This window comes from Lepus europaeus, chromosome 20 (assembly GCF_033115175.1).
Source record: "Lepus europaeus isolate LE1 chromosome 20, mLepTim1.pri, whole genome shotgun sequence".
Lineage (NCBI taxonomy): Eukaryota > Metazoa > Chordata > Mammalia > Lagomorpha > Leporidae > Lepus > Lepus europaeus.
The window spans coordinates 24,597,448-24,607,938 of record NC_084846.1 but is presented as its reverse complement, the minus strand read 5'-3'; the positions used below and the strand labels follow the sequence as shown (position 1 = coordinate 24,607,938).

The 10,491-nt window shown below is 39.1% G+C and overlaps 1 pseudogene; it reads right to left on the bottom strand.

Moving 5' to 3' along the window:
• Nucleotides 1-5,763: 5,763 nt before the first annotated feature.
• On the bottom strand, nucleotides 5,764-5,884 carry LOC133750146 (U2 spliceosomal RNA; annotated as a pseudogene).
• Nucleotides 5,885-10,491: the final 4,607 nt, after the last annotated feature.

Below are 10,491 nucleotides of genomic sequence, written 5' to 3'. Positions count from 1 at the left end.
TGCCAACTTCATTTCCTTTGGGTAAATTCCCAGGAGTGGGATGGCTGGGTCATACGGTAGGTCTATAGTCAGAATTCTGAGGGATCACCATACTACCCTTCACAATGGCTGCACCAGTTTTTAGTTCCACCAACAGTGGATTAGGGTTCCTTTTCCCCCACATCCTCACCAGCATTTGTTGTTTGCTGACTTGTGTATGAGAGCCATTATAACTGAGGTGAGATGAAACCTCATTGTGCTTTTGATTTGCATTTCCTCAATGGCTACCCGTCCTGAGAATTTTTTGTGTGTCTGCTGGCCATTTGAATTTCCTCTTTTGAAAAGTGCCTGTTCAAGTCCTCATCCCATTTCTTGACTGGATTGTTTGTTTTGTTGTTGTTGCATGTCTTGAGCTCTTTAGAGCTTCCAGATATTAATCCTTGAACAGTTGCATAGTTTGCAAATATTTAGTTTTTTGTAGCTATTGTACATGGTATTAAATTAGAAGCACTTTCTCAGCCATGGCATTGTCTGTTTATACAAAGACTATTGATTTTTGTGTGTTAACTTTACATTCTGTCACTTTACAAAACTCTTTTATGAGTTCCAATAGTCTCTCAATGGAGTCTTTTGGATCCCCTACATTTAGAGTCATGTCATCTGCAAATAAGGATAATCTGACCTTCTCTTTCCCAATTTGTATCCCTTTGATTTCTTTTTCTTGCCTAATGGCCCTGTCTAAAACTTCCAGGACTATATTAACTAGTAAGGGTGAGAATGGGCATCTTTGGCTCTGGGTCTTAGCGGGAAGGCTTCCAACTTTTCCCCATTCAATAGGATACTGGCTGTGGGTCTGTCATAAATGGTCTCAATTGTGTTGAGGAATGTTTCTTGTAATCACAATTTGCTTAAAATTTTTATCATGAAAGAATATTGTATTTTATCAAAGCTTTCAAATGCATCAAATGCTTTCTCTGCATCTATTGAGATAATCAAATGGTTTTTTTTCTTCAGTTTGTTAATGTGATGGATCACATTTATTGATTTGCAAATGTTGAACCATCCCTGCACACCAGGGATAAATCCCACTTGGTCCAGGTGAATGATATTTCTGATACGTTGTTGGATTCAATTGGCTAATATTTTGTTGAAGATTTTTGTGTCTATGTTTACCAGGGAGTTTGGTCTAAAGTTCTCTTCTTTGTTGCATCTTTTTCTGGTTTAGGAATTAAGGTGATGCTGGCTTCATAGAAGGAGTTTGGGAGGATTCCCTCCCTTAAAATTGTTTTGAATAGCTTGAGAAGAATTGGAATTAGTTCCTCTTTAAATATCTGGGAAAATTTAGCAGTGAAGCCATCCAGTCCCGGGCTTTTCTTTCTTGGGAAGGTCTTTATTACTGGTTCAATCTCTGTCTTGGTTATTGCCCTGTTTAGGTTTTCTGTTTTCATGGCTCAATTTTGGTAGATTGTATGTTTCCAGGAATGTATCTGTTTCTTCTAGGTTTCCCAATTTTTTGGCATACAGTTCACTGTAGTAATTTCTGATGACTTTTTTTTTTTAAATTCTGTGGTATCTTTGTTACATTTCCTTATTCATCCCTGATTTCATTGATTTGGTTCTTTTTTTTTTTTTTTGGTTAGTTGAGCCAACAATGTGTCAATTTTGTTCATTTTTTTTTAAATAGCTCTTTGTTTCATTGATCTTTTGTATTTTGTTGTTTCAATTTTGTTTATTTCTTCTCCAATTTTAATTATTTCTTTCCTCCTAATAATTTTGGGTTTGATTTGTTGTTTTTCTAGGTCCTTGATATGCATTGATAGCTCATTTATCTGATGACTTTCCAATTTCTTGATGTAGGCAACAATTACTATAAACTTCCTACTTAACACTGCTTTTGCTGTATCCTATAAATTTGGATATGATATATTGTCATCTTCATTCATTTCCAGAAATTGTTTTATTTCTCTTTTGATTTCTTCTATGACACACTGTTTATTCAGGAGCATGTTTTTCAGTCTCCATGCTTTTGCTTATGTTCTAGAGATTCTTTAGTGTTGATTTCCAATTTCATTCCATTGTGGTCAGAGAAGGTACATATTATGATTTCAATTTTTAAAAAAATTTAATTTACTGAGCCTTGTTTTATGGCTTAGCATGTGATCTATCATAGAGAAAATTTCATGCACTGGTGAGAAGAATATGTATTTTGCAACTGTAGGGTGAAAAGTTCTATAGATACCTATTATGTCCATTTAGTCAATAGGGTCAATTAACTCTGTTGTTTGCTGATTTTCTGTCTGAAAACTGAAAATGCAGTTTTGAAGTCCCCCATTACTATTGTATTGGAGTCTACGTCTCCTTTAGATCCATTTACATTTATTTTAAATAGCCAGGCACCCTGTAATTGGGTGCATATATATTTATTATAATCTCATCTTCCTGTTACATTGATCCCTTAATCATTACAAAGTGTGCTGCTTTGTCTCTTTTCACAGTTTTTTGTGTTAAAATCTATTAGGATATTAGGAAGACTACATCAGCTCTTTACTGGTTTCTGTCTTCATGCAATATCTTTTTCACTTTCAGTCTGCGGATATCTTTTTTGGTGAGATGTGTTTCTTGAAGGAAGCAAATAGATGGATGTTATTATTTTAATTATTCAACCAGTCTGTATCTTTTAACTGGAGAATTGAGGCCATTTACTTTCAAGTTTGCCATTTAGAAGTAACAACTTGGTCCTGCCATTTTTCCATAAATATTACTATTATTTATTTTGGATTTACTTTGTACTGTTACTGGGAGATTTTCTGCCTTCACATTCTTTCATAGTGATGACTATGTTCCTGTGTTTCTTAAGGATGTAACACATCCTTAAGCATCTTTACCTTCATTCATCAATGAGAGATTTGCAAGGTACAGTATTCTGGGTTGATGGGGTTTTTTTTTTCTTAAGACCTGGACTATATCCCAGTATTCTCTCTTAGCCTGTAGGGTTTCTGATGAGAGTATCTGCAAGTCTAATTGGAGATCAATGTGAAAGTAATCTGGCATTTCTCTCGTGCACATTTCAAAATTTTTTCTTTATGTTTTACTGTGGAAAATTTGACTACAATGTGTTGTGATGACGATGTTTTCTGGTCATGTCTATTAGGAGTTCTATGTGCTTCCTATATTTGGATTTCCCTTTCTTTCTCCCAATTAGGGAAGTTTTCTGCAATTATTTCACTAAATAGGCCTTCTAATCCACTCTCTCTTTCTATACCTTCAGGAAGTCCTGAGACCTGTATGTTGGCTCATTTGATAGAAACCCATAAATCTCCAACACTGCTTTTATTTTTTCTAATTTCTTATTTTGGGGGGGGGGGTCTGACTGTAAAATTCTTATAGATTTGTCTTTTTAAACTTTTATTTAATAAATATAAATTTCCAAAGTACATCTTTTGGATTACAGTGGCTCCCCCCCCCCCCATAACCTCCCTCCCACAAATACACCATGCAATATTACTCAGTGGTAAAAAAAAAAAATCCTATATTTTCCAAGAAAATGGAAAGCATTATACTTAATGAAATAAGCCAGTTCCCAAAATACAAATACCATATGTCTTCCCTGAGCTGTGGTAACTAATAGAGTACCTAAAAGATAATCTATGGGAGTGAAATTGACACTGTGAGCTGTGATGATTTTAAACAGCCCTTGTCTCAACTGTTGAGAAATAGTTTTTTTTCTTCATACTATTTGTTGAACTCTTTACTTAGTTTAGGGCTAATGTTATATATATGAAGTTAATTGAAAATAGATTTTTATAAAAATAAGAATGGGAATAGGAGAGGGAAGAAGAAGAAACGTGGGATTGTGGGTGGGAAATAGGGTAGGGTGGGAAACACGACCATGTTTCTAAATTTGTATATATGAAATGGGTGAAGTTTGTATATATTAAATAAAAGATTTCTAGATTTAAAAAATGGGAAATGGTGACCTTCTGCATGGATTGTAGGTTTCGCAGTCTTTTGTGATAGTTCCTATCAGGCAATGATGCCTAAGAACCCTTTCTTCATGGCTTTATTCATTTTTGCTTATGTTTGACACCAGTAACTTCACTTAGATTCTGGCACTTTTTCTATTTCTCCCTTGTGATCATTTTTTTTTTCTTGAAAAGCACCATTTGTAAATCTTCCTTTGCTATGTTTTGTGTCCTTTGTTACTAGAATCCATCTGTCTTGGTTGGTGACCTGGTTCCCCTGTAGTCACAGTTAATCAACAAAGACATTTTTTTAAAGAGTAGTTCTTAGAGTAAAATGCTAAAAGCATTTAAGTGAATAATCAACAATATTTTGAGTTAAAAATACTAAAAGTAATAAATGTTAACAGATCCTAATCCCATGTAATTAACACTTGCTCTGTTTGATCTTTATTAATGGTTTTATTAATCTATTAGTGATTTAGTTCTCATTTGCTAGAGGCATTTGATCCCTCTTTGGTGTGGTCCCAATGACAGCCTCAACAGCAGGAGCACCATTTGTTGGAGTCAGCCTAGGCGGCTAGTTAACTCCCCAATGGGCTTTTATGAAATCCTTCTCCCCTCCTCTGCACTAAGTAAGGTATTTAGCCCAGATATCAAACCAACTGAGAGTATGAATGGTTAAGATAAAATGAAATAAACTTTTTATTTTCCTCACATTGTTTCAATAAGAAGGCATGCGGTTTTTCTAATTATATAAATCTGAGGTTTGGAACAGGGAGTGGACATATTTTTAAAAAGCTTGAGGTTGTCACTGATTATTTAAGTCAACCAGGACTTGTAGAAGTGGAAATTCCCCTGCCTGGGTTTGAGTTAATCCCTTGATTTGTGTGTGTGTTTGTATGTGCATGTAGCTGTTTTTCCTGTCCTTTATCTTGCACTCCTGGAAAGCGAAGCTGGGCTCTGCTGTAGGCTCCATAATCCTCATATGGTCTACACTGAAAATAATGCCATGAGGCCAGAGCTACAGAGGAGGATATAAAAATCAGTTAATCTCTAGGAATACAATGGGACTGAGCCCATCCCTTCTCTTTCCTTTTTTTTTAAAATATATATTTATTTATTTATTATTTGAAAGGCAGAGTTTCAGAGAAAGAGAGAGAGAGAGAGAGAGAGAGAGAGAGAGAGAAAGAATCTTCCATCTGCTGGTTCGCTCCCTGAATGGCCGAAACGACCAGAGCTGAGCTGATCCAAAGCCAGGAGCCAGGAACTTCTTCCAGGTCTCCCACACAAATGCAGGGACCTAAGCACTTGGCCATCTTCTGCTGCCTTCCAGGTGTATTAGCAGAGAGCTGGATCAGAAGTGGACCAGCTGGGACTTGAACTGGCTCCACAGATGGTGGCTTTACCCACTACATGATAGCACCAGCCCTGGGATCATCCATTTTCAACAATGAAACCTGGTCCTGCCTCTGATACACCAGACTTGGGGTTTACTCTGCCAGTATTCACAAAAGTCAATCAAGGTCCCCAGAGGGTCAAAAACTAAGGCTCAACAGAGAGGCAAGGGAGGAGAGCAATGTATCTTTGAGATTACTCACCCAGAGACACCTTGTTTCAGAACTGGTTTTCTCAAAGGGAAGTGCTAAGCAGCTTGTACTACGGCAACAGGGAGGGGTTCCCATTGACTAAAACATGGAACTAAGGGATCTAAGCAGATTCTCAGGCTTAGTCATGGTAGCCTTCTCTCTCTCTCTCTCTCTCTCTCTCTCTCTCTCTCTCTCTCTCTCTCAAAAAAGAGATTTATTTATTTTTTTATTTTTTTTTTGTGTGTGTGTGTCCTTGCACGGAGGACGTATGAGATATTAAACTGATAAGAACAGATACTACACTTGATCTTAGTGATCTATTTATTTATTTGAAAGGCAGGGTTACAGAGAAGCAGAGAGAGAGAGAGAGAGAGAGAGAGAGAGAGAAAGAGAGAGGTCTTCCATCTGCTGGTTCACTTTCCAGATGGTCGCAACGGCTGGAGCTGTACCAGTCCGAAGCCAGGAGCCAGGAGCTTCTTCCAGGTCTCCCATGTGGGTGCAGGAGCCCAAGGATGGGCCATTTTCCACTGCTTTCCCAGGCCATAGCAGAGAGCTGGATTGGAAGTGGAACAGCTGGGTCTCGAACCGGCGCCTGTATGGGATGCAGGCACTGCAGGCCCTATGCCATAGTGCTCGCCCTAGCCTTCTTCCTTTTGCAGCAGGCACGTGATGCCACTGGCAGATGGTCTGAAGACCTGAAGTTCCTTTGTGCTTGCCAGAAATTGTTACCAAATGAGCCAGATCTGGTGACTGTTGTGCACACAAAAACAACCTTTGACATCAGTCATTTGAGAAGAGAAAGTCTTTATTTTGCGATCGTGAAGAGGCCGGAGAATGTGACTTAACCCTACCTCTTCAGTCAGGGGTCTGGGGATAGTTTTATGGATTAGGTAGGGAAAATCTGGCATGCAGAAATGCTGGCCTCACTATTTCTGATTAGAGGGGCATGGAGTCAGAGCAGCAGCATGGTAAGTGGGTTATTTCCTTTTATTATTATTATTTTTTAAAGTTATTGGCTTATTTAGGAGAGAGAGAGAGAGAGAGAGAGAGAGAGAGAGAGAGAGAGAGAAGGAAATTCTCCCATCTCCTGGTTCATTTTTCAAATGCCCACATAAGTTGGGCCAGGTCAAAGTCAGAAGCCGGGAACTCAATCCACGTTTCCCTCGTGGGTGGCAGGGACCCAGCTATTTGAGTCCAGGATGCATAGTAGAGGGAAGCTGTACTGAGGGGCAGAGCCAGGACCCAAGCGCAGGCACTGAGATACGGGATGCAGAGCTCCCAAGTGATACTTTAACCACTGCCCTATATGTCTGCTTCAGGCTTTTAATTCCAGATTTTCTGGTTGGATGGGCCCCTTGCTTCTGAAAGGGCTCTGGTGCATTTAATGTCTGGTGGTGCTCTGATCTTTTTGGCTTCACAGGTTAGGTTTCTTCTGCACATGCTGTTGCTGTGTGATGTGCAGTCCTCTGCCCTGTGTCTCCTTGCACATGTGTGACCATGTCCTGAGCAGCTCTCCTAAGGAATCAGAAGCCTACAAATGTGTGATTGGGTCAACTTCTAGAGCCTAAGATCGGGGAACTTTCAGGAAAAGAGTAGAGACGAAATTGCAAAATTTGGTGCACAAGAGGAAGCCCATTAATGGGCAGTCGGATAGCAGTACTCCCACCTGGTAAACCCCTAGAATAATTTTTCCACAAGGGTATTCAGGGAGGTGAATTGCAGGAGTACTGAATAAAGACCAAAAAAGTAATTTAGAGAAGTGGGAATTAGATATGATTGCAGAAATCACTTGAAACTGATAGCTATGTAAGAGCTTCTTCCTTTCTTCCTTCCCCTCTCCTTCCCTTCCTTCTTCCCCTTCTCCCCACGGTCCTTTCCTTTCTTCTTCTTTCCTTTCCTCCATACCTCTCTTCCCCTTTCCCCTTATTTTCAATCAAATAAGATTTCTTCAAAAATGCTTATTTTTTATTTTACTTAATTGAAAGGTAAATGATACACACACACACAAAGAGAGAGAGAGAGAGAGAGAGAGAGAGAGAGAGAGAGAGAGAGAAAGATCTTTCACTGACTGGTTCACTCTCTCAATGCCTACAAGAGCTGGGACTGGGCCAGGGCAGACAGGAGCCAGGAGCTACATCTGTGTCTCCTACATGGGTGGCAGGGACTCAGTACTTGAGCCATTATCTGCTGCCTCCCAAGTGCATTAGCAGGAAGCTGGAACAAAAGCAGACATGGAGGTATGTCTCAATCCCAGACACTCTGACATGGGATGTCGGTATCCAAGTGGCTGCACCGCAACACCTGCCCCATTTGCCAGAAACTCTTTGAAGTACTTTCATATGGTGCTGATGGAGATCATTTTTGAGCTTGTGGATAGTGGACATTCTTTCTCCTTTTTGTTTACAGTTGTTTAAATGCTGCTAATCTCTCTAAAGTCATCTCCTTGTGCTATTATGTTTCAGCACTTTGTCTCAGCTCCCCAGAGTAAAAAGTAATGAAATCCTTTATTTTTGTGTGTGTGTCCTAAGTTCCAGAAACTTATGAAAATGCTTCGCAATTCAGTTGTGTCATAATCAAATCCAGAACATTCTACTATTCATACTCCAAGCACGCAGGCCTGGGCAGTTCAGGAAGTGTGTGGGTACTGAGCCAAGCTCTTGTCGCAAAGGCGTTTCAATTCTTTCTTGTCATCCAGTGGAGTGGAAACAGTAGCCAGACAGTGACCTGGGAAAGAGCCAGGTTGATAAGTGGATAGATCATTTGAGAGCAAGGATTTTCTAATCATCCTTGCAAAAGAGAAAACATTCTTCTTGGGTATTTCCCCAGCCCAGCTTTGTTCATAGCCTAACTCCACAGGTCCAGAATCAAGGCCCAGCCTTTTCTTTCTTGTGGTACTTTTTCTCCTTCCTCTACAGTTAGATTATTGTAGTTAGATCTCCTCCTAGAGAGGACCTCATTTGTGAATTTGTGAATGACAGATAAGAACTAAATATGTCTTTTTCCACCCAAAGGATAGAGTGCCTTTGAGATGATACTTTGGGTAAAAAGGAATAAATATTTAATAATAGACTTATACGATTATTCATTTGTTAGAATCTTTAATTATAACCTAGCTAACACAACAAAATAGTAGAAAAGGTTACAATAAAATAATAAATATAATAACATAAATGTATACAATTCGATAACTTATATTCAATGTAACATATCCAGAAATAATCTTTTTAGTTGAAGGTATTTTAAATAGTGGATCTCACTTTATTTGAAAGGCAGAGAGACAGAAAGAGACAGATTTTCCATCTGCTGGTTCACTCCCTCAAGGCCTTAAACAGCTAGGCTGAAGCCAGGAGCCTGGAACTCAATCTGTGTCTCCTGTGTCAGTGGCAGGAATCCAAGTATTGGAGCTGTCACCTGCTGCCTCCTAGGGGGCACATTAGCAGGAAGTTGGGTTGGAAGCCAAGGAGCTGGGCCTGTAACCAGGGACGTAGATATGGGATGTGGACCTCCCAAGTCGCTTCTTAATCACTGCCCCAAATATAAAAGAAGAGTTGAATATGCAGTTACAGATCCTAGAATGAAGATGAGTACAGGGAGACTGATTTTGTTTAGCAGAAGCTCATTCTTTCTAAATTATTTTCTCGAATCGTGACATAACTACTAATAGGATTTCTTTTTTTATGCCTGTTGGATTTGGTGCAAAATTCTCGACTGTGTCTGGAAACATGAGACTAGCTAAAATATTCTTGAGGACAATGTAAAGATGAGTGATTCATCTTAAATGTGTAACTCTTATGATTCAAATATTGTAGTAGTGCAAGAATAGATCAGAATGGTCACTGTGGGATAGAGCAGTCACCCTAGGAAGTATTCACAGCCCATATAGAACAGTCACAAGGGACTCATTCTGAAGACTTCCTCTAACTAAGCAACTCATTGAAGACCATTCCTAAGTGCACTTCTGTTTATCAACTGGAGAAGGGACTCAGTGTCTACCCGAGTCCCATGGGGCCTCACTGGCATGATCAGCACCTCCCACCCCCTCTTCCTTTCTCAGCTGAGAGTCGCTGCATGAAATCTCCAACTCTGTGACCTCTCTGCAGGACAACTCCAAGGAACCATGTTTGCACGGATTCCCCGTGTTCCCTACAAGCTTAAGGTACAATTATCCACAGCAGTAGAAGGGTTGATAATGTGCTCTTCTTTGGTTGTTTTTGTTTTCTCTTTCAATTCCCTACTCTTCCAGTGTTTCCTGAGATAACCTTCCAGATAGATTATCTGCACCTGAATTTTTGGAGAGGTTATGGCTCATGGGGAGCCCAGACCAAGGTATCATCCAAATTTAGTTGCTGGTGACAGGGCCAGGGCTTCATAGCCCAGGGGCATCATTTACCAGAAAGTACTTGGTTGCACTCCAGGAGTCATCCCATTGTGCAAGACAGAGACCCTGATAGTTTGCCATTTCTTCTAAGTCCACTTTTGGAATTGCATTCTTGACAGATTTTTAATGTTAGAGTGCAGATATTAATGTTCTGCTCAAAGTGATGCTACAATAACATTATCATAGTACAGTGTGTTTTTAAATTCCTGTCTTTCAAATTTATAAAGATAAATGTGGCTTAGTTTCTGTGATAAAAGTAAATTCATTTACTAGTAAAAGAAAAATCCATGGTGTTCTGGCAATTAGGGCAAAAATCAAGTTATTTCTGTCTTCATAGTGAACACAGAAAATAAATATCATATTGATCAGTGAATAAATAAAAGATACTCTGGAGCACTAGAAAAGATTACCTAATATTTATCTTATCTTGAACATTAAGTGTGATGAAACTACAGAACATTGCTGAATAATACTGTATAAAAATGAAACATTGTGACATAAACAATGCCAAAAGATAGAGTGAAAAATGTCTTCAGATGTCATTGTGACAGAACCCCAAACTCTGAATCTACTTACCCAACGTGCA